Consider the following 26,235-nt stretch of genomic DNA (forward strand, 5'->3'; position numbering starts at 1 on the left):
ATCATTAAATTACACTCTCTCAGGTCACCACTAATTTCCTAATGGCCAAACTCCGTGTTTACCTTTCAATCCTTTGCTTCCCTGACCTCTCTTCCAGCATTTGACACTGTTTCATTATCCCTTGTTGAAACACATTTGTCTGTTGAATTTCATGGAATTACCCTGTCCTGGTTTTTCTCTTATTTTTATGACTTTAAGACTACTCCTTATTTTTTAAAAACAATTTTATTATTGTTATTACTATTTATTTAATGCATATTATATATCAGGAACTATGCATCTTATCTCACAGGGCCTACTGACAAGTAGGGAGGAAAGAGAATAAAATCAGCAACTATGGCAATACTGTAAAGGGTAATAAATACAGCAGTCCCCACGCTTATCCACGGGGGATACATTCCAAGACCCCCAGCAGATGCCTGAAGCCACAGATAGTGCTGAACCCTATATATACTATGTTTTTTTCTATACATGCACAAAAAATGATAAAGTTTAATTTATAAATTAAATTATTATTTAATAATAATATTAAGGTAAGGCACAGTAAGAGATTTACAATAATAAGTAATAATAAAATAACAATATACAAATATACAAATATAACAATATACTCTAATGAAAGTTATGTGAATGTGGTCTCTCTCTCTCTCAAAATATCTCAATATATTACTGTACTCTATTCATGCTGCTTCTTGTGTTGATGTGAGGTGATAAAATGCCTGTATGATGAGATGAGGTGAGGTGAATGACGTAGGCACTGTGATGTAGTGTTAGTCTGGTATTGGTCTTCTGGCGATAAGTCAGAAAGAAGATCATTTGCTTCTAGACTGAAGTTGACTGTGGGTAACTGAGACCACAGAAAGCAAAACCATGGGTAAGGCAGGGGGTGGGGGGTGGCACATTATTGTATCGTGAATGGAGAAGTACAGGGTGCTAGAGCTGGATGGGGAGACATAGCAAGGGCATGTAGCCCTTCTGTGCTGTTGACAAAGATGGTTTCCCTGAGAAGCAATGTGTAAGGAAAAACCTCAAGAATGAGTAGGAATTACCCACAGTGGAACAGTGTTGCAGACAAAGGGAACAGAGTATGCAGAGATCTGGAGGTAAGAGAGCATCACTCATTCGAGAAAGTGAAACAGTTTCACTGCAGCTAGGACACAGATATTAATAACTATCATTGAGGGCTACTTGGGGTCATGCTCAAGATTAAGTGCTTTTATTTATTTTTTTAAGATTTTCTTTATTTGTCAGAGAGAGAGCACAAGCAGGGGGAGTGGCAGGCAGAGGGAGAGGGAGAAGCAGGCTCCCCGCTGAGCAGGGAGCCCGATGCGGGACTCGATCCCAGGATCCTGAGATCATGACCTGAGCTGAAGGCAGATGCTTAACCCACTGAGCCACCCAGGCGTCCCAAGATTAAGTGCTTTTAGTATAATATCTCATTCAATACAGGTTTGATTCACAGTTATTATTTTTATTTTTATACAAAATAAGAAAAATCATAGCTAATATATAAGTGCTTACTATCTATCAGTTTTTTATAAGTGCTTGATAGTCTTAATTTAGTGACTCTATACAACAACCCTAAATTATATAGTATATTATATAAGTAACATATGTGTATATGTATACATATATGTATATAATAGGTACTATTATTATCATCCTCATTTTACCAGGTCACACAGCTCGCCATGGGCAGAGCCAAAGGCGAACCCAGGCACTCTGTACCTTTGCAGGAGTTAGGGGATCTTATCATAGGTGAGGAGGATGAGACTAGAGGAGAGTGTGTTAACAATGGAGCTTCATGGTCAGGAGGCAGGCAACAGTGAGCTGAGTGAGGAAGAGGAAGAACAAAGAAAAATGGGCAGAAAGCCCTGGAGAGGATGGATGCACTGAGGGCTGTCATCTTGGGGAAAGATCTTCGAGGGACATTGGCTTCACTAAATCCATATTTTCCCCTCTAAACTAAGTTCTCATACTTGTTACTTTATATTTGATTCGTGGCTAAAACTGATGGAAACAATCTCAACCCCCCAATTCTGTGAAAAACTCTATATAAGGGAAATAATAAATACACAGAAAGTTGTTCTCACTTCTAAGAAATAGTATCCTTGACAGACCCATTAACATGACTGAATTTCTTTTCTGGGAAAACAGATGATCTTTCCTTCTACAGCCTGACTTTGAAAATAAGAATGGAACAATTTAATGAGCACCTAATACACGCCAGCACAAAAACACAAGGTTTACAAGTATTATCTCATTTAATCTTCCATATAGGCTGTATATGATTGTCTTCATTCTACAGATGAGGAAACCAAGGTGTGACATAACTTGTCTTGGTGGCATTCTCGGTTAAGTTCGGGAGGCAGAATCAAATCCCAAATGGCTGAGTCCAAAGTCCATGCTTGTTCTTCTCCCCTGCACTCCCTTTAGGATGGATAAATGAATCTCGAGTATCTCAGGTTATCCCGCTCAACTATCTCATTCACTCTGTTTTAGAGAGGTGGGATCAGTGCTTCCCACATCCTACTCTGCTGAAGCATGACCTACAAGACCTCGCTACTTTATAAACCAGCCCAAGGAGACTTCCCAATTCTTCTCTCACCACTTCCATGTTTTCTCTTCGTCCCCTCCACCCTTAACTCATCCCCACAACCATATTCCCAAAGAACACTTAATGTCATGGAAAATTTTCATGATATTATCTGAATTATTTTTTCAATGTCAAATAATAGGTATGTTATCCCAATTTGGGAGACCATATACATGCACATAAAAAAGGCTGAAAGGGTGTACATAAAATATTATCAATAGGCTATTTTAGGAAGATTCTGTTATAGGTGGCTTTTATTTTCTTGCTTATGCTTCCTATGTTTCCCCATTAATAGAAAATGTATTTCAACAATAAAAATTGACCAAAATGTTTACAATAACTGTTATGCCAATGTACCTTTCTTAAAAATAGCATAGTTCTCAAATTCTCTGGAATTTGCTATAAAATAGAAAATAAAGGAGATAGTTGCATTCATAGCCAGATTGCTGAGGTTAGGTGCATCATAGGTACGATGTCCTTTACTGTTGAAGATGAAAGATGAAAACGGGATCCATTTTCACTGAGGTAGCAGCAGCTCTTCTGGCCGGCAACAGACACAGCAGCGGGCTGGTCTGAAGCCAGTCATCTCTCCGTACTTTCCTAGTTCCACAGGGGTGAAATCACAGCATGTATCTTAATGCTCTGTCTCCCAGCAGGGGCTCTGGTGAGTCTGTCTCAGCTGGAAGTAACTCTTTGCACATGTCTCAGAATCATAATGAAAATAATCTCTCTCCTGGAAAATAGATGCCTCTAATGTAGAGGTCATAAGTACAAAAGGAAAAAAAAAATAGTGTCGTTAACCACCTTGACCCCAACCAATCGAATCCCTCTTACCCTCATAACATCTTTTCTTCCTTCTTTCAAACTAATGCTGTCTGGTTCAAAGATTTGGGGCTCTAAGTGCCATTAGAAGCAATCTTAGAAACATGTAATTTACATGCATCAAGGGTTTTAATGCCAATGAGCTCTATAAAATATCATATGAGGACCCAAATTTCCAAAGCACATTAAAAGAGCAATGACTATGTTTCTCTTGTTGAGCTTAGTTTTAATCATGGGATTTTCTCCCTCTCTCTGTCTCTCTCTCTCTCTCTCCCTTTCTCGCTCTCAGATTGTCCTGGAATATATACCTCAGGGAGCTGCTCCCCTGTGTTACTCTCATCTGCTTTCACTGACTCCCCAAGTCTGGCAAGAGCTCTTCAAAAAAGAATCTCTGGATTACAAAATTTTAAAAGGGACCTTTAGATCCTCAATCCAACTGCCCTCATTTTATTATAGATGAGGAAACTGTAGCCCACAAAATTTAAGGGACCCGCCCAGGGTTACAGAGATTAATTAGCAAGAGAAGAGGGTGAAGATTTAAGTCCCTTGATTCCACATTGGGTACTCCTTTCATTATACCACACATTGTCTCAAATGAATCAGTAAATTCTTTGTAAGGCAAAGACTTCAAACAATGCAAGGGCATGGAGCAAACTTCCCTCTCAAGAAAGCCAGAGCCCTTTTACCAGAGTTCTCTTTGAAGCTCAAGGTCACAGGGACATTAATAGCAGTATTTGTGAAATGGCTACTGACTGCCACATTTTACATACATCATCTTTAATCTTCAAAACAGCCTTCAAAGTTCAAAATTCTCATTGTGCTGATGAGGAGACTAGCTTTTTGAGAGACTTCAGCAATTTGCCTAAAATCATAAAACTGAAACTAGCAGAGCCAGGATTCAAGCCCAAGTCTTAAATGCTTTCTACAATATGCTAGATTGCTTCTCCTTCCATGACACCAGGTCTTAACTTCAGGGACAAAGTGATGCATCTATGCTTCTTTCTAAAAGGCAGAAAGAATTGTCTATGTACAGCATGTCTCAGCATGTCAATCCTACCTCTGTAGAATGGTTTAAAAAAGAAGTTACTCTTTTGGATAATCTCAGTTGTTGGAATCTCGGCAAAAACAGAACTAGTGAAGGGAAGGTAGGGCAACAAACAGATCCTGCTGTGACATGGGGCAGTGACAAATCTCCATGAACAGTGCCATTGTACTTGGGACTTTCTGAGACATACAGAAAGGGAGTAGAGGAGGGGGGATGGAGTCTTGAGGAACATTCTTAAATCCTTGTACCCTATTTTACTGTCTTTTCTGACATGAGAGTTTGCACAAAGACAGGACTTGGTCCCAAGGATATTGAGGCTGTAGAAAAGCACCTATTAGAAGTGGAATAACAGCCCAGCCACAGAGCCACCTATTGCTAATCCTCTCCCACACACTAAAGAAGAGAACTCATTGATTCAACTATTTATAACAAAGCTATTTTTCAGGTTTCAGATTCTATACATCTTCCAACTTTCAATCTACCACTCATTTATTTCATTGGTCTTACTTCTGATGGATTTGTTTCTCTTGAATAATTATATTCTGAAGAATGTTTCACTTTTTAAAATAAATTCTTAAGTGAACCGTCCCCAAAGCACCTGGAAAATTGCCTATCTGATGAAAAAAAATTATCATTTTTATGCTCCAATAACTCAAAATTGGCCACATAGAAATTTTATCCAACATTCCAAGAGGGAAAAAAAAATCAGTTCTGCACTGAAAGTAAGAATAAGAAACTTAGAGCCCGTGGGGGACAAGAAACTTAGAATGAAAGGGCCTTCTCAACCAGAGCACTCCTGTTGAGACATGATAATAAAATGTTCACAGTAATGGAGACAATATTCCTACTTGGCACAGTCTAAACAAAAGAAAAATAAAACCTTTATATTCCTAGAGGCATATCTGTTTGTCCAGGCATTTAGGTCTTTCTTTAAACAAACATATGTCACTTTTTATCACTCATCAAATATTGAATTGGTTGGATTAAATCTTTTAGTTTGATCTTGTTTGACAAAACATAAGACCACTTTCCTACAGTTGAGTAAGTCCATGGATAGATGACATGTATAATTTGATATTATACTTGTTTTACAATGTAGCTGAGTTAACTGGCATGCAATATCTAATCCATTTCCCCGTTGTGTTTAAATTTAAATAAGAAAAAAATTGAAAAGATTTAAAGCCATCTGCAAACCTAATTAGCATTAACTCTAAGGGATTGTCTCAATTCTATTGTCATACTAGAATGCTATTATATTAAGTATTGTTTGAAATAAGTGGGCCATAGCTAGAGTTGAAGAACAGTTTTTGGTATTTGGAAATTTTCGTTGCTCTAGTGGAGTTTAACTTACAATAAAAATATGATTTTGTGTAAAGTTTGCTGTTTTTTGTTAGCCAGGAAACCATTCATTAAACAGCCACTATATTAAATTTACAGTGGCAGGTCAATAGAGATCACAGAAATAATATACCATAATCAGAGTATATGTAATTTTTAAAAGAATAATAGCATTTGTTGGGCAGTTTTCACTTATTTTTTTTTAAAGATTTTATTTATTTATTTGACAGAAAGAGACACAGCAAGAGAGGGAACACAAGCAGGGGGAGTGGGAGAGGGAGAAGCAGGCCTCCCACCAAGCAGGGAGCCCGAAGCGGGGCTCGATCCCAGGACCCCGGGATCATGACCTGAGCCGAAGGCAGACGCCTAACGACTGAGCCACCCAGGTGCCCCAAGATTTTATTTATTTTTAAAGATTTTATTTATTTGACAGAGAGAGAGACAGTGAGAGAGGGAACACAAGCAGGGGGAGTGGGAGAGGGAGAAGCAGGCTCCCCGCGGAGCAGGGAGCCCCACGCGGGGCTTGATCCCAGGACCCTGGGACCATGACCTGAGCCGAAGGCAGAAGCTTAACGACTGAGCCACCCAGGCGCCCCAGTTTTCATTTATTTTTAAAAAATCTTTCCAAAATGAGGAGGGGAAGCTTAGGCTGTAGTTGAAAAGCTAAAACAAAGATATAATATATGATGTAGTTGGGACAAATATATACCTATATATGCTATTTCACAGCTGTATGTGATAAATGCCAACTAGATGGCCAGATAATAAGATAGACGTTCAGAAGAAGAGTTCCCTTCACATTCAGGTGGGAACAGTGTTATCTTCCCTCTAGGAAAAGTTTACCTAAAAAGATGAAATTGATTGGAACTTTAAAATGAATGATCAGAATGGTAGAGAGAACCCAAAACAGAGAGAAAGTGTATTCTGTTTCCTGGGTTTAACCCAGGGAGTGTAGAAGCATGGTGTCAGAACAGCAGTCTCTAGGGATGATGAGTGAGGTACCCAATGAAAGGCTCAGTCTGCATAACATAGAGGTGGGCAGGGAGAACAGTCAAAGATTTCTTTTCTCCCAAAAAGGCACAAAAGATGCAGATAGCAGAGGAGTCTAATTAGAGGATGAAGAAAATGCAGAGTAATTCACCAGACATATGTGAAGCTATATTGGGACTGCAATTGTCTCAGTATATCAGGTATTAAGGCCAATGCCCAAAGACCACAGGATCCATTACGACTCACTGGTGATCATCAGATACCATGAGATGACTGAAGATCTGAGTTTTCTTTACCTGGATGACACTTAAGCCTCCCATCACTCAGATCATTAGAAGGGTTAAGGAAAGAAAGAGAAGCAGAAATTGAACTATTTCTTTGCATAGTGAGTTTTGTGGCTATAAAATCCATGTTGGCTAGACACAATTGCACAATGATCCATTCATTCAACAGCATTTATTGAACTAGCATTTTGGAACACTGATTTCATCTGATGCTAGCGACTATGGTTAAGTTCGAGGAATCATAAGCATTAATAAGAAAATGACCAATTCTGTCCTCAAGCTGGTTTCAGTTGATAAAAGAGAAAAGTATATAAATAAATAATTGCATTATGAAGTAATATGGGTTTTCAGTGATGTGTAAATGGTGCAGTGAGGTAGGCATAAAGATAGTTTTTGGTGGGGTATATAGAAAAGCCTCATTGTAGAGAAGATGTGGAGTTGTTTTTTTAGGAGTTGAACAGGAGATGAGAGAGACATTTTACCAGACAGAAGACACAGCAAAAAAGTAAAATCACAGATATTTATCACCAAATACAGAGTTAAAAAACACTGTAAATGCTTTAGAATGGATGGAGATAGACTCTTGCTGTGGAAAATAATTTTAGAGAGGTAGGCACAAACTAAGACTATGGAATTTCTTACATATTTCAGGAGTTCACCCTTTGTTTTTTGTTTGTGTTTGGTTTTCTGTTTTGTTTTGCTTTATTTTTAGTTTTTAAAGATTTTATTTATTTATTTGACAGAGAGAGCGAGAGAGAGCACACAAGCTGGGGGGAGGGGTAGAGAGAGACTCAGACTCCCTGCTGAGCAGGAAACCTGATACGGGGCTCAATCCCAGGACTCTGGGATCATGATTTGAGCCAAAAGCAGATTCTTAACCGACTGAGCCACCCAGGTGCCCCTGTTTTTGTTTTTTAATTAAGGAAATTCTACAGATTTTTAAGCAATTGCTAAATTGTCAGGTCTATGTTAGATTATCTATTATTTTTAATTACTCATGACCTGTTTTTAATTACCCCCATGAACAATCACCCTGTTGATGAGGAAGGGACTCCCACCCTATGGTTATGAGATAGCCAGATACATGACACCAAACACCGGACAGATGAGATCAACAGCAGTTTATTTATCATGCATACTCACAGCCTGGGGGAGCAGAGAATCGTACACCACACAGGGCCAGGGTTGCATTCAGGAAGAGGGTGAACAAGTAGAGGCTGTGACTGGCAACCTTTGTAGTATCAAAACTGATACCAAGTGGTTCTGGTGGGAGGATGTGATTGGCTTATTTGAATGCTTCCATGGGTTGGCAGAGAACTGAAATCCCTACTCAAAGAGAAGCAAAAAGGGCACCTAGTCCTCTTGATGAGGATGGTTCTTTGAGTAGGGGACCTTATTCACAATAGCATAGTGAGGAGGAGAACTTGCTGTTAGACCGTTCAAAGTCCTCCTGGTTCCACTAGGTGTTAAGACAGTACAAAGTATTGAGCCTTAATTTTAGGTCTCCTACCAGATGGCCCTATTTAAGTTAAATAATTAGTTAATATTAAACATATCAGACAGTGCTGCTTTTAGATGGAATGTTCCAAAATTCTAGTATATTATTTAAAAAGAAGCACAGCATGTAGTATGTACTCAATAAATGTTCCCTTCCCTTTTCTCTTCTTTAAAATTTTGTAACACTCTGTTTCCCTTTTTTTACACTTATTCTACTCTGCTTTGTCATATGATTGTGCCCAAGTTATTTACATCTCTAAGGTATGCAGAAATAAGCTCCTTAAGAGCTTAGAGTGTAAGAGTATACTATTGGAGTATAAGCTTTGTAGGAGAAGAGGTTGTGTTGCATATATCTCAGGATTCCCTACACTGCTAGCAAAGTGCTATGTACATGGTAGTTACTCAGTAAACTTACCAAATTGCACTCTAAGGCAATCAAGTAATTTGACCAAAACAAGAAGTAGCAGAGCAAAATCTCTTGACACCAAACAAATCTTCTTTCAAATATACAGAGTTGAAATTCTACCAACTCTTTCAACTCTACTAGATTGCTTATATTAGAGATTTGAATACTTGTTATAGAATTAAAGAAGTTGTTTTCATTTTGGAGATCACATTGTATCTAGCAAAAAATTCCAAAAATACATTTTAATCGATTGAATATGCCTCTTTAGTAAAATATAAAATGAAATAAACATGTACAAAGTTAAATACTAAATCACAATAGAGTATTTTTAACCTGAAGAATGTAAGAATTTGATTAGCCTATGTGTAGCCTTAAATGATTAGTCTTCTCCTCCCCATTGCCATATACTGCCTCTTCTCTCTTAGATAGTCCTTGATATATCTCTCTCAAGTGGTCCAATATAAGACTGATTCAATGGGAGACATATAGACCCATTTCCAGAAACTGATTTGGTTGGTCTAGGGTAGGGTCTAGGCACACATCTATATCTCTAGGACACACTTTACTGAAATTCAGAGCTATCTATCTAAATGCCTCCTGAGCATTTCTACCTTCTGTCCCACAGACACTTACAATATATACAAGATATTTTGAACTCATTTTTTTTCTTCCATACCTGTCCTTTCTCTCTATTTCCAATCCAGAAAATCACTATCACATCATCCAACCACCCAACTGGCAAGCTACCCAAGCAGAAAACCATGGAGACACACCTGATTTCTCCCTTTTCCTCACCCCACTCCCACCAGGGTCAATCAGGACCAAGTCTCATGCATATTCACTCCTTAACATCTCTCAAAGTTCCCCAGGTTCTCTACATTTACTACTAATGGCTTAGTTTATGTTCATCATCACTTTCATAACCAAAAAATTCTTTTATTCAGCTCTTATCCTTGACGCTATTCTCCATAGGGGTCCTAGAGAATTTATGAAGTTTTTCTGGAAATTCAAATCTGAGTATGTTACTTATTTTGTAAGACTCTCAATGACCACTTTTTACCTGAATAATCAATTATGAGGCCCCCAGTTTCCACTTTTCCCCACTAATCCTTTCTTTTGGGTTCCCTATCCCACATATATATCCCATATATATCCTAAGCTCCAGTCATGAAGAAATATCTGGAATTCCTGGAAATCCCTCTGTATTTCCATGTAATTGCATGTTGCTTCCTGTGCTAAGTATGTCCTCCACCAGGCACCATGTGAGTGGAAAAGATCTCATGCTCTGAAATCACACAGCTAGATCTGCTCCTTACTAGTTGTGTATCATTTAACTTCTCTAATTCCTATTTTACTCTTAAGTAATATGGGGTAATAAAAGGAACTGCAACAAACATTAACTATAAAATGCTTACATAAGTTTTTCCAAGATTAAACAGAACATGGTTTCCCTGTTTCTCAAGGTTGAGCTAGGCATGACTTTTATGTAAACATTCCTTCCAATAAATACACAAGTATCAGATTAAAACAAAAAAAAACCCTGCACCTTGGGAAAACATAAGTATTTTTTATATTTGAAGAAAGTGGAAGCTGAGCAAAAGCAGAAGTGGCTGTAGACAACAAACATAATGATGATATATGAGCAAGACTTGAGCCTCAGACACAAGCTGACTGTAGGCTGACCACTCTGGTTAGCCTTACTCTCTTAACACACTACCAGTACTGATATCTTGATGACATCTGCTGCCATCTATTACCATCCCTGTCCAAGCATCTTGGTAGTTTCTGCTCTGCTTGATGGAACGAGGCTGGGGAGGGGTGGGTGTGGGTAAACAGTGCTGAGGTTACTTGAAGCCTTCAGACAGTCATCTACTATCTTAAGTAGGTTTCCCAAAGGTTCTGTTGAGCTGTTTTACCCAATTACCTTCACATCACTGACCCCCAGGCAAGGCATGCATTGTACTGATTAATAGTGTTGCTTTGTGATCATGAGTCTGAGGAAAGTGTGTATGAACTTATCAGTGTCATTTTTTGATAAATAGTGAAATTGGTGATTTGTGCCTATTTTTTTTTTTAAGATTTTTTATTTATTTATTTGACAGAGAGAAACAGCAAGAGAGGGAACACAAGCAGGGGGAGTGGGAGAGGGAGAAGCAGGCTCCCCGCGGAACAGGGAGCCCGATGTGGGGCTCGATCCCAGGACACTAGGATCATGACCTGAGCCTAAGGCAGACGCTTAACGACTGAGCCACCCAGGCGCCCCTGATTTATGCCTGTTCTTGTTGAGACCTCCCAAAAGGCTCTGTAATTGATTACACAGAAAAATGCTGTCTATGTGACCAGCCTAGACCCCATTTGGTCTCCTGGTTTCGAGGTACAAAATGCACATATTGGTCATTCCTGATCAGAAAGAAAAGGTACATTTTTTTTCTTTCAAGATTTTATTTAAATTCTAGTTAGTTAACATATAATGTATTATTAGTTTCAGGGGTAGAATTTTGTGATTCATCAGTTGTATAAATACCCAGTACTCATTACAATAAGTGCCCTCCTTAATGCTCCTCACCCATTTACCCCATCCCCCCACCCACTTCCCCTCCAGCAATCCCCAGTTTGTTCTCTATAGTTAAGAGTTTCTTATGGGTTGCCTCCCTCTCTGTTTTCATCTTATTTTACTTTTCCTTCCCTTCCCCTATCCCTTCATCTGTTTTGTTTCTTAAATTCCACATATGAGTGAAATCATATGGTATTTGTCTTTCTCTGACTGACTTACTTCACTTAGCATAATACCCTCTAGTTCCATCCACATTGTTACAAATGGCAAGAGTTCATTCTTTTTGATATGTATATATATATGTATATATATATATATATAGTGGAATATTAGTGATCAAAAAGAATATATATATATATAAACACACACATCTGGGCTCTTTCCATATTTTGGCTATTGTGGATAGTGCAGCTACAAACATTGGGGTGCATGTGCCCCTTCAATTCACTATTTCTTTATCCTTTGGATAAATATCTAGTAATGTAATTGCTGGATCATAGGGTAGTTCTATTTTTAACTTTTTGGGGAACCTCCATACTGTTTTCCAGAGTGGCTGTACCAGTTTGCATTCCCACCAACAGTGTAGGAGGGTTCCCCTTTCTCTGCATCCTTGCCAATATCTATTGTTTCCAAAGTTGGTAATTTTTGCCATTCTGACTCGTGTGAGGTGGTATCTCATTGTGGTTTTGATTTGTATTTCCCTGATGATGTGTGATGTTGAGCATTTTCTCATATGTCTGTTAGCCATTTGTATGTCTTCTTTGAGAAATGTCTGTTCATGTCTTCTGCCCATTTCTTAACTGGATTTTTTATTTTTTGGGTGTTGAGTTTGTTAAGTTCTTTATATATTTTGGATATTAGCCCTTTATCCAGCATATCATTTGCAAATATCTTCTCTCATTCTGTTGATTGCCTTTTAGTTTTGTTGATTTTTCTTTTGTTATGCAGAAGCTTTTTATCTTGATGAAGTCCCAATAGTTCATTTTTGCTTTTGTTTCCCTTGCCTCCAGAGACGTGTCTAGTAAGTTGGTGAGGCTGAGGCCAAAGAAGTTGCTGCCTGTGTTCTCCTCTAGGATTTTGATAGATTCCTGTCTCCCATTTAGGTCTTTCATCCATTTTGAATTTATTTTAGTGTATGGTGTAAGAAAATGGTCCAGTTTCATTCTTCTGCATGTGGCTGTCCAATTTTCCCAATGCCATTTGTTGAAGCAACTGTCTTTTTTCCATTGGATATTCTTGCCTGTTTTGTCAAAGACTAGTTGACCATAGAGTTGAGGGGTCCATTTCTGGGCTCTCTATTCTGTTCCATTGATCTATGTGTCTGTTTTTGTGCCAGTACCATACTGTCTTGATGATTACAGCTTTGTAATAGAGCTTGAAGTCCGGAATTGTGATGCCTCCAACTTTGGTTTTCTTTTTTGACATTACTTTGGCTATTCAGGGTCTTTTCTGGTTCCATATAAATTTTAGAATATTTTGTTCTAGCTCAGTGAAAAGTGCTGGTGTTATTTTGATAGGGATTGCAAAAAAGTACATTGTGGTACAGACTTGCAGAGGAAGGACAACTGAAACTTGTTCCTAGTCTCTCCAAATACCTTGCCATGAAGCTGCCTTTGGTTCAGACGCATGGCCTTATTTAATGCTATTGCCTTATTGCATCTTTTCCCTGCAATAAACCATAAAGCCATAAGCTTTGACATTTTTGGACCTATGAATCTTCTTTAGTAACCAAACACTATCTCACCAGTCATGAGAGCATCAGATATGTCACTTTCAACTAAATGAAAATTTTGAAGCATTTCCTTGGTTCCTTGAGTTGAATTAAAAAATTGAACCACTAGGGGGTGCCTGGTTGGCTCAGTCAGAAAAGCATGAGACTCTTGATCTTGGGGTTGTGAGTTTGAGCCCCATGTGGGCTGTAGAGGTTACTTAAATAAATAAAACTTAAAAAAAAAATTGAACCATTGGAGTTAGTTTACCTGACTTTGTATTTGAAGCATCTGATGTCACCGATAAAGAGGCTTTATTTAAGTGTTTGAAACGTTCCGATAGGGCCAACACATTAATTGCTACTGTTTTACTTTCTGTACATGTTTTAAAATAATGTAAATCAGAAATGAGTGAAATGAATTAAAAGACTCATGTGATCTTTAATGAAAAGTTATTCGCAGTCTTCCTAATATAACTACCCACTCCTACTTCTGAAGTAGATGCTAATGTATCTGAAGCATATTTTTATTTTTCAGTGATATCACTACAATTTCCATGGTTGGACGTAAACATCATCAATTTTTTTTGAGTGCATTGCTGTCAAAGTTTCCATGGTTAGACGTAAACATCATCAATTTTTTTTTAGTGCATTGCTGTCAAAAGGGTTTGTGCAAAATAAAAGAGACTAATCCCAAATACAAGATTACATTTATTCTATTATATATATTATAAAGTATTATAAATAAATACTAAAATACCCTACATAATAAAAGACTAAACCACTATAGCAAAAGCATTCAGACCACTTTTATACACCCCATAGAATGACTGCCCAGCTCTATTTCTCCCAATTACTTCAGTCACATCTAATTTATAGTTTCCAGTGGTTCCCAGTAATGCCGCAGATGAGCAGCTTCATGGGTTTGTAGATCTCAAAGGCCAAAGCAGAGGCTCTGGCCCACGGGCTCATTTGCCAAGTGGCCAGCAGAGGCAGAAGATTTGAATATTTTTCCATGCCACTCTACCCTGGAAGGAGTTACCTGCTCCTTGTTGCTTGCCCGCTAATGCACTTTATTTTATTAGTGTGTTTTTCATGTTGTCCTTGAAAGGAAGGCAATCGTGTTTTTCTGGAAAGAGATGGGCAAAGAAATCTTTTGATTTAAGCCCAAGTTGAAGTGAGAGTTCTGATCACTGCACAGCAGAACCTGGAAGTACATGCGAAGGTCTATCAAATCCACCCCAGCTTATTTTAATGTAAAAATTAATGTCGATACTTCATTTTAAAAATAAATAAATAAACCCCCACAAGGCAAGATCTATGCTTAAATAGAAAGGATACCAGGACAATGGAATAAATGAGAAATGTTCTGGGCAAACCATGTCATGAGTTTACCCTAACTAGAATGGTAGATACCATACCAGTGCAGCTAATTGTTTTTGCTTTTATTACTTCTACTCATATTTAATGTAAGCATTGATTGCTTACTTTGTGCCAACAGTGTAAGAAACGCTGTCAGTTATTATCTCATAATACTTACAACAAATCTATTAGAGGTTACCTAAATGGCACAGCTAGTTCATTGTAGAATTGAGACTTTTACCTTGCTTTAATACCAAAGTCTGTGCTCTTAGGGGTGATTATGTTTCATTCAAATGTTATAGATTCAGTAAAGCCTTCCCTGAAATTCTCCTGTTCTGATTATCTATTGCTGCCTAACAAACCACCGAAAACTTAGTGGCATAAAACAACCACAGTTTTATTATGCTTCTGGATTCTGTAAGTCAGAAATATATTTTTTCTTTAATATACTTTAATTAATTAATTATTTTGTTTGTTTATTTAATTTTTTGAGAGAGTAAGAGCAGGGGAGGGGTAGGGAGAGAGAGAGACTCTGAAGCAGACTCCATGCCCAGCACAGGGCCTGACGCAGGGCTCAATCTCATGACCCTGAGATCATGACCTGAGCCGAAATCAAGAGCCAGATGCTTAACTGACTGAGCCATGCAGGTGCCTCATACTTTATTTTTTAAATATATTTTATTTTATTGCAGTAAGAGCATTTAAAATTAGATCTACCCTCTTAACAAAATTGCTAAGTGTACATTATTGTTAACTATACATTCTGATGTTGTACAACAGATCTCTAAGGCTTGCTCAGTCTACTTAACTGACCCTTTATGCCCATTGATTAGTAACTCCCTAGATCCTCCTCCTTACAGCCCTTGGTAACCACCATTCCAGTCTCTGATTCTGTGAATCTGACTAGATCAGATGCCTCCTGTAGGTGGAATCATACAGTATTTGTCCTTTGATGACTGGCTTATTTCACTTAGCATAATGTCCTCCAGGTTCATCCTTGCTGTCACGTATTGCAGAATATTTTGACAGGGCTCACATGGCACAGATGGTTTGTTTCTGTTGAAGGCTGAGGCTCATCTAAGAGAGATACAAGTGGCTCAGGCTGGACCATCTGAAGGCTTGCTCATGTGCATGTCCGGTGATGGGACTGGATGAGCCTAAGGCTGGGTTCACTAGGAAACAGAAAGTCTGCATATGGCCTCTCCAAGTGGTTTTGGCCTCTCACTAAATGGCAGTGGGGTTCTGAGGGGAAATGTAACAAAAGGGAGTGTCTGGAGATATTACAAAAGAACCAGGAGGAAGCTTCCTGGCTTTTTAAGACTAGACTCAGAAGATACATAACTTCATCTCCCTCAAACTCTGTGGGTCAAACAGGCACAAACCTGCCCAGATTCAAGGGGAGAGATATAGACCCCACCTCTCAAAGGGAAGACTATCAAAGAATTGAAAGCTCTATTTTAAATGACTACATTCCCTTTCTCCCCCAACCCACACACAGATAGATTTGACCACTCCTTTGTATTCCCCTAATACCTTGTACAGACAACTGCAACTGCCTAATCACCTAACCGATTTTAGCATTTATTTGTTTATATATAGACTCTCTCTACTGGGCTAGAAGTTTCTTAAGGTGCAGCACTCTTTTTTCCCCAGAACTTAGCACAAATGCATGGCACATAGTAGATGCTCAATAAATGTGTGTTAAAAAATCAGTTGATGGGGAGCCTGGGTGACTCAGTCAGTTAAGTATCTGCCTTCAGCTCAGGTCATGATCCCGGAGTCCCAGGATCAAGTCCCACATGGGGATCCCCGCTCAGCGGGCAGTCTGCTTCTCCCTCTGACCAACCCCCCCCCCCATGCTTTCTCTCTCTCTCTCTCTCAAATAAATAAATAAATATTCTTTTAAAAAATTGGTTGATGGATGGATTGGTTAAAACAAACAAACCAAACATGTAGTTCCTTCAGTTTCCAACTATAGTTAGATTTTGTGCATTAACGTATCAATTGCCTCCATCCTTCCTCTATTCCAGAAGGATGCCCTAAAACCTCCCTTAATGAGGAGCCTATGAACCAACAATATACCTTCCTGTCAGGGATTTCTTTTCTGAAGGTGAAAATCATGTGGTAGGCTAGGTATAGGCTTCCAAAGGAGGTGTTGACATCTCCTTTCCCCTTCCCTTCCTTCCAGGTAAAGAACAACGGAGGCATCCACATTTCTTTCTGAATACTCTTTGGTCTTGTGACTCAGAGGCATGACAGGGCCCTAAACAAGATTCCCTTGTGACCTAGGCATCTGGCCCTGGAAAATGACTTTTTGCTCGGCTACACTTGGTCCTGTGGCTTCCCCTAGGAAATTATTTAGTAAACCTCCCTGCCTTCTGTCCTCCACTTTTTAGCTTTCCATACCACCCCAAGATCAAAACTCTGTTCAAAATTCCCTGGTCTCCATTGAATTTTAAGAGTTGATGATTCTGCAAGCCATATGTAGAGGAAAATACAGCACTTATATTAGTGAAATGATAGTCTTTATTCCATATTTTAATTCTTGACATTTTTTTCTGATTTATGAAATGTATTTGTTTTACAGTACTTTGGTATTTCAGATGTTCTTTCCCTCATTAAAAAAAAAAAAAAGCAGTGTCAAAAATATAATTGAATGTCTTCCTGGATTAAAACTGTATAGTTGTTTGGTGTCATTTAACCACTCAACAAGTTGAATTTTCTGGATCAACAGAATATGCCTAAATTTAGTTAGATTGTTGTTCGGTTGAATATCTTAAAATACTTTTAGAATATAAAATAGATTGTTGAGCAAGATTCCTGCTGCCAGAGAGAACATGACTTAGTGGTTCCTCTAGGTCAGTTTGACTGGAGTTTGACACCCAGGAGCTGCTTTCCTCAGCTGTGGAGCCCCCTCATCTGATTCACTTCCCTCCATGAAGGCTTCCCATGAAGGCTATAATGGGCCTGAAGGGAGATGAATCCAGGAATGTGGTCCCATGGTTGTATATAAAATTTGCTGAAGTAAAATATTTACCTGCAACTTAATAGATGGTTTAATAGGACCATCTCTTTTTACTGGGACCTCCTCTCTACCATTACTCACCTTCCTCTCAAGATGCTGGAGAGGCTGTAGCATTTTTTAGGTTCAACTAGGCAGAGGTTGAATTGGGAGTATGCCGTTTCAACCACAATCTGAAAATGCATTCTAGAATGCTTTAGTAAATCTCATTATAAATGACAGATTCTCAATTTTCTTATATACGAGGAATAACTTCCTTACACATCTTTAAACTTATTTATTTAAATTAAATAAATGAGAAAAAAATTAAATTAATAAAATATAAAGCAGAGGCCATAAAGATAAGTAGTGGTGAGATCAAGAGTGATTAATCTGTCATTGAAAGGTGAATTGTAACCAAAAATTCAGATTATACCAAAAACAATAATTCATTAAGAAAAAGAGATACATTTACAAGAAAAGTAATGAATAGACTCTTAGATATTTTGATAATCCAGATAATGAAGAGGAACAAATTATATGAACACATTGAGAAAATATTTAAAATTCTTCCTCGCCCGACATGAAATATTGCTATCAATGAATGTATATACATGTAAAATCAACTGTAGGGGGGCGCCTGGGTGGCTCAGTTGGTTAAGCGACTGTCTTCGGCTCAGGTCATGATCCTGGAGTCCTGGGATCGAGTCCCGCATCGGGCCCCCTGCTCGGCATGGAGTCTGCTTCGTCCTCTGACCCTATCCCCTCTCATGTGTTCTCTCTCTCTCATTCTCTCTCTCTCAAATAAATAAAATCTTAAAAAAAAAAAAATCAACTGTAGGGCTTTTTAAAATACAGATTGCTGGGTCCCACCCCCAGAGATTCTGAATCTGCAGCTCTGGGTGGTAGAGGGGGAAGGGATAATTTGCATTTCTAATTAGTTCCTGGTAATGCTGATGCTGTTGATTCAGGGGTCACAGAGAACCACTGATATTTTTTAGATAATTATCTTAGTTTCTTCCTTTTCCCCTTTTGCCTTTGTTGTAACAAACTTAGTAGCCTGAAAAAACCCCCCACAAAACTTAGTAGCCTATTTCATACTTTAAAAAACAAGTGGCAGGGCGCCTGGGTGGCTCAGTTGGTTGGGCGACTGCCTTCAGCTCTGGTCATGATCCTGGAGTCCCGGGATCGAGTCCCGCATCAGGCTCCCTGCTCAGCAGGGACTCTGCTTCTCCCTCTGATCCTCCCCCCTCTCATGCTCTCTCTCTCTCTTATTCTCTCTCTCAAATAAATAAATAAAATCTAAAAATAAAAAATAAAAAACAAGTGGCTACCAATAAATATTGTCTTACATTAATAGTGATAATATTCTGATCATTTCTGTTTATTTACTCTTTGCTTTCTTTTTTGTTTGTTTTTTGAAGATTTTTTATTTATTCATTTGAGAGAGAGAGAGAGCACAAGCAGGGGAGCAGCAGAGGGAGAGGGAGAAGCAGACTCCCTGCTGAGCAGGGAGCCCGATGCAGGCTCCATTCCAGGACCCTGAGATCATGACCTGAGCCAAAGGCAGACCCTTAACCAACTGAGCCACCCAGGCACCCTACCCTTTGCTTTCTTATATAGAAATCCTTGTCATTAGAAGATGTTTACCACCACGTGTTGTGCTATGTCAATTAATTTCTGAACTCAATGTGTACATATTTGAATTCTGAGCATTGCAAATGAAAAATTATGCCCATGTTCAACATTCTCAAGAGTTTGGATAAGACCTTTAAAATCTTTTTGGTTCAATAGATAAAACAAAACTTGAAAGTCATTGCATGAGGAAAAAGTGTGTTGTTTTCAGTAGGGTCAAAATGATCATATGACTGAGTATGACTATTATGCTTATGAAAGGGGTACGTATATTTTATGAAATTGAGGTTTTGGTTAACTGTTCCAGAGAACCCACAGGAATGAGTGAATTGGGGGCATTCAAGTCATCTTTAGTTGGCAAGGTGATAATTGATTCTAGATTAGTTGGCACTTGTAACTGTCCTTGGCAAGTTTCAAGTTCTACCAGATGTTGAGTACTGCTTTCAGAACGCTCACGAACAGCTTCTCCTGAGTTGTGCATTACTCCACGGCTGCAAGAAAACAAAAGCTTCATGTTTCACTTCATGGAAATGTGACTCCTTGGGCATCACTGTCTCGTATAGTACATTTCTTACTCTCTGATCAGGACAGAAACCAATTTGATCTGTGCAGTGATTGGTATTGTTGATTTCAACCCAGAACTATACTGATGTCCCAAAGCTAGACCTTCAAAAAATGAAACAAAACAGAACTCCAAACTATAATCTAAGCAGATCTAAGTGAAAACTCCTCTTCCATGGCAGATTAATTTCCTTTTGTTCATCTTTAAAGTTTACACATGAAATATAACATAGAGATTTTCATATGTTTTATAAAGGAAGATGAGAAATATTTAGTGACTTGTGGAAAAACCAGAGAGTGCCACTTACAACAAAGTAACTTCCTGAAGTGACACTGAATTTGATTATTGCTTCCAAAAAGGACTTTTAGGAAGCAAGTATGGGACTTGCACATCTTAGAAGATGAAGTGTACATATTCCTCCTGCTAAACACAACTAAAACTCCTGTTCATTAGTTGGAAAACAAATGTAAGAAAACTCTGAAAGTTTGAGAGAAGGCAGACCAGATAGGCACCTCAGGATAAAAAGAATAATATGGTGACTTCCTTTGGGTTTTTCTGTTTTCTGGATGTTTTTTGGGGGGGAGGGGGGGAGTGCCTCATATATCCCTGGACTTATAGGTGAAGAAGCTAGTTACCTGAAAATGCCAGTAGGTTCAGACTAGATAAATAAATAACAATCAGAAGCATGTTCTTTCCAGCCAAAAGACCAGGAAAGGAATATCCTAGAAAGACAGAAAATTTTTAGACAACAACCACTTGACTTCAGTCAGATGCCACAGAAAAAACTTTGACTCTATCACCATCTATGCTGACAAAGGCCAAGAGGGGAGCCTAGATTTGCATTCCCATCGGAAGTGATGAAGTGCCTCCCTCTCCCCACTGGGCTGGGTCAGAGGAATGGAAAGTCAGGACTTGCCCCATTACTCCCCTCCTCCTGGGCTAGTGGAAGCCGCCTGTGGAGCAGTAAGAAGGATCTTTCCCAGCCAGGGAGAGATGCGTGGAGGATCATGTAGTTCCAGAAAGTGCGAAAATATACAAAAACAAAAAAAAACCACACTGATGAGGGATACAAAAGGGGCAAAGGAGCCAAATGAAAGAGCTCCCAGTGACCAAAACTGGAAAAATTTGAGGGACAAAATGCATTTTTAAAAATACATTGAATTGTAACCCAAAATACAAGGTAAGTATCAGTGAGTCCAAATAGATATGCATAAATGATTGAATAAATTAATAAATGGGGATGAAGAGGCAAATTTCCCATACAGAAGAATTCCAAATAATTTATGTAGATACCTGACCCTCAAGGAAGGAACATAGCTCTTCACTCTTTAAGTCTGGGCTGCACCTAGTAACTTGCTTCTAAAGAGTACAATATGAAAGGGGGAAAAAACATAAAATTTACAGTGCGGAAAGCTCACAAACACTAACTTAGCCAGGTGATCAAGGTCAACATCAATAGAAATAAATTATGTTGTACCCTTGACATGTACTTTGATATGATGTAGTGAATATGGCACTTTACCTCTGTGATTTTCCTCCCCAAAACACATAACCCCAGTCTAATCATGAGAAAATCATCAGGCAAATTCCAATAGAGACCCATCCTACAAAAATACCTGGCCAGGACTTCTCAAGAACTGTCAAGGTTATCAAAACAGGGAAATCTGAGCAACTGTTGCAGCCAAAAGGAGCCCAAGGAGAAATGATGCCTTAATATAATATGGTGTCCTCACTGGGATCCTTGGAGAGAAGAAGGACATTAGGTAAAAACTAAGGAAATCTGAATAAAGTGTGGACTTCAAGTAATTGGTTAATTAATTGTAACAAACATACCATAGTAATGTAAAATGCTAACAACAGGGGAAACTGGGTGCACAGTATGTGGTAGTTCTGTATTATCTTCTTAAATATAAAACATTCTCTAAAATAAAGACTATTTTTTAAAAGTGAGAAGAGAGTTGATGTCACTAACTAGAACCTAATTAAAAGTCAAATCTGGAGTTCCTAATGGTAACTTCTAGCAAAGCGTATTTAAGAAGATCTATATGGTAAATTACCATCCTATTGTACCTATGTGAATAAACAGGCCAAATATAATAAAGCTGAGATCACTATTATTTTGAATAAGAATAATCTTTTTTTTTTTTTTTTGAGATTACCTTTGACCAAGGGTTGGTGACTGTAGATAAAAATTTTATCTCAGGGGGCACCTGAGTGGCTCAGTCGTTAAGCGTCTGCCTTCGGCTCAGGTCATGATCCCAGGGTCCTGGGATCGAGCCCCACATCGGGCTCCCTGCTCAGCAGAAAGCCTGCTTCTCCCTCTCCCACTCCCCCTGCTTGTGTTCCCTCTCTTGTTGTCTCTCTCTGTCAAATAAATAAATAAAATCTTTTTAAAAATTTTTAAAAAATTTATCTCAGTAGAAAACTATACACACCTTTCTGGGTCATCAGCTTCTGGTCCTGCTCATTGTCTTTGCACTATTTGTACCTCTTTATAAATTGCAGGTAACTGATGAATATGCAAACTCTGTCTGTGTTTGTTTGAGACTTAATTGACTCCCTTCTCCATTGTGGAAAAACTAGTTCTATTACCTATCTGTAAACTGGACTGGATGCTATTCATTTGCACAAAAAGGTCAACCTTTACCAAGCTTGCAATACTTTCAGTCTTCTTCACTATCTCACTACAGGCCTCCAATTAATGTTTCCAGCTTTTCTCCCTCCCTCCTAACTTGGCATCACTGAGAATAAAAACCTGACTGCACAGATCCTTATGGAGGTTGCCTTGTTGCTGGCTCTTTCCCTCAGGATCTGAAGAAGCACTGTGACCTAAAGCCTAATGACATGATACCAACCTTGAAGGACTCATCACCATAGCAGACCACGCGTGGGCCAGATCTTGCTAATAACCCTGATTCTAGGAAAGACCCCCAATTTAGATTCGTGGATGTAGTTAAGTAAGGGGCAAAAGTTTCTCTTGAGCCGATAGGGTCTTGATTGCTGTCAGCTCGGAATAATCTTCATGCCAAAGTGACCCATCTTGTGGAGGCTGGCCCTCGGCCCCTACGATGGGTATTTTAGCTTTTCTGTGTTGATCTACAACATCAGTCTGTCAGAAGAGTGAGAGTAAATGTTTATTAAATAAAGTCGTGTCATGTTTTTTGATCATCAACTTGTTAAGCTTGCAATGCGAATCATATGTAGTTTGTCATTGCTGTAATGTTACAAACTTAAATATGAATAGGACTCTGGCCAACCATGCATTATGAAAGGACCCAATCAAAGGGCGTGAGCCCAATTCACTCACTTTAGTAATGATGTGACTAAAATATCTGCTCATGGAGAAGATGGTGAGTCAGGTGAAGTGCATCTTGGAATCCTCCACTTCCCTTTCTGCCACTTATCCCCAGGGGCTTCCCAGCAGGAACTCACTCCCTCCCATTTCAAATCTGTTCTTACAATACCGTCTTCCATGTCATTGTCACCTTGCAATACATTTTCATCAATTAGTAGCTCATTCTGAAATATTTTTATTTTGTTAATTCACTTCTAATTTTGGAATGCAACATCCTCCCCAATAAAAAAATTATAAACACCAGATCTGAAAATGACAAATAGACTGTCCTGAAGCCACTAACATTTTGCATGTTGGTAAGGTGCAGCCTCCTATTAAATGACCTATTTACTGGATGGCAAGCCTTTTCCAAAGGGATATTTGCCCTGATTATTTTAAATCCAAAATTTTGTAAGCTACAAAGCGTAGCTGAATTCATGTTAGTAGTATAGTTTGACTTTATTTAATAGAAAAATTATTCTCTGACTTCCAAAGTTCTGGGTTTTTTTTCTTCAGAAGTTTCATTTGTTTGTTTGTTTTTATAAACCATGAGTATTGCAAGGGTTGGATTACAAATATCTGTCTCTAATGGATTGCTTTATCCAATTCACATCGGTTTACTTGACTCCATTCACGGGTACCTCTAACACAAGGGGAGATGTGTCTAAATTTATAGTATAGCTGTTGGCATAATGTCCCTATCTGATCAAACTTTTACCAGAAAAAATACTATATTTGTGTTAAATTAGTAAACCATCAATAAATGCCTAAATGTGTTAGATAGCACATTGCTGACAGCCTATTCTGGAAGATGGAACAAATGGAAGGTGTTTGATGCTCACGCGATTCGCTACTGTTCCAACAGCTCAGGGCCACCCATACATTGACCCTACTTTGTGACAGACAGAGCTGATCTAAGAAAGAACTGAAGGCATTTTACACCTCTCTTTATTTTTGTCTTGCATATTGTGTATCATCTGTATGTCCTTGAGAAAAGGTGTTTGTGATACTAGAAATCAAAACACAAGATGTTTTTACATCCAGCACCTCTTCTCGGACCCTCATGTTCTCAAAGCCAGCTTCTTCCTTTTTACTTTGCTTGTCCTCTAACAAATGTCATTTACACATACCAACAGGCTGCTTTCTGAAAGAAAACATCCTTTTTCTCCCACCAGAAAGTATTGCAGCATGATAGTCCTAAAGAGTTAAATAAAATAATTTCTTCCTATTTTCCATGTTACAACATGTACTCTGGTTCAACTTTTAATCTCAAATATGTATTCTAGTCTCCCATAGCTTCAGTGGGAAATGTATACAAAATGTATTTCAAGAAAAAATTGTACCAGAGGCTGATAAACATTTCAAGGATAAAGGTACAATTGAAATGTTCAGTGAGTTCTCTATCTTCCCTATTCAAAGGACGCTAAATGTTCATCAAAATTACACAATGATTCTTCTTAGTGTCTCAGATACTTGATCATGTAAGTAGGGGTTATGTCGTCCTCTTCAGAGTAAGGTCTCCTGGATGGACCAAGCATGTGGGCTAGACGTTGGTGATATTGCTTATATCTGTCACTAGATGGCGCCAGAAGCATCTAAAATATCAGTACCACAAACAAGCGTCCTAAAATACTTTATTTCAGCATTTCCTAAAATTGTAGAATATTCCATTTCTGAAAGAAAAACTATTTTTAAAATTATTTTGCACACTTTGTATACCTAAACAAATGCTTTTCTTTTAATGTTAAAAAAAATCACAGAGCACTGGAAATTGTGCTTTTTTTTTTACCTATTTAAGCATTGACTTTTTTTTTTTCCAGAACTGGTTTTCCTTCTTTGCTTATGGACCATTTATGATGATTACTGTACTCAGTAGCATTCTGCCAAGCTGCTAAGGCTGCACTTGTAGTACCTTAAAAGCTTATTTTTTCAGAATGTATAAATGTCTACAAGAAAATTAGAAATAGTGGTTGATGGAAAGTAAAGTGCCTTATCTAAAGTCAGATAAACAAGCTAATGGTCACACTGAACTCAGCTTTTCAGCCTACATAATCAGGAATCATTAAATTATAGTTTTTCTAACTCTAAGACTTATTGCGTGAAGCAAGCAGTGGAAGTGGGTTGGAAAATTATGGCCTCAAGCAAATAGAGTGGAATCCTTCTTTTTGCTGATGTTGGAAAAGTTTCTAATTTTCAAACTGCTGACCTGCCATGAAACAGTTGAAGTTTGTGAGTATATAACTACCACTAGAATATAGGACAGATTTTTTTTCCTGCTCATTTATTATTTAATTAAAGTGTCAAAGTTATGGATAAAGGGAATGTGAAGGACTAGCGTTCACAGGGCTGGCGTGGGCTCTCCTTTGGTACAGGCAGCAGGATGGGACTGAGGTGGGGACAGGAGAGAGGAACACAGAGACACACCCACACAGTCAAGCCCATAAGGATGTTCAAGAAGACAGTAAAAAAATGTCTCTTGAAGACAGTTATACCAGATGATCTCTCATAGTTGACCACAGGGATTTTTGCAATGCTTTAAAGCCAAATTCTTTGTACACAGTATGTTTTTATTTGTTTTGCACAGAGCTGTTCTGGAAGAAGATATTTTCTGATAAAATAAGTCAAATAATTAAAACCTTAGTTTTGTTATCAATCGAAGATTTTTGTTTTGATCCAACTGCTCATTTATATTTACTTAATAATCCGAATGCTGGTTTGTGCAAAGAATATTCAAAATAGTGAAAAGTTTTTTTTTTTAATAGGTTGTATGCAATAAGTTTGACTTCTGAAAAAAAATTTGCCATTTTGGGACAAAAAGGCAAATGAATGGACATCTTTTGGGATACTTAATAAGTCTTACCAATATCTACCATGTAGATAGAAAGCACAGGTAAGTCTTAAGGAGTGAGTTCTAGATTCAGAGATTGTTTACTGATTTCTGAAGAATTAGCTCTGAAGGTATATCAGATACTGAGAAAACCTGAAACTCTGTTGGTTACTAGATGTGTGATCCTGGGTGGGATATTAACACCTAGGGACCTTGATTCTGTGTCTTTAAAATAAGGATAATTCTTAACTTACATAGGTTATTAAAAGGATTA

The sequence above is a fragment of the Leptonychotes weddellii genome, chromosome 12 (genome assembly GCF_054177405.1).
Source record: "Leptonychotes weddellii isolate Sample4059 chromosome 12, ASM5417740v2, whole genome shotgun sequence".
In the NCBI taxonomy this organism is placed as follows: domain Eukaryota; kingdom Metazoa; phylum Chordata; class Mammalia; order Carnivora; family Phocidae; genus Leptonychotes; species Leptonychotes weddellii.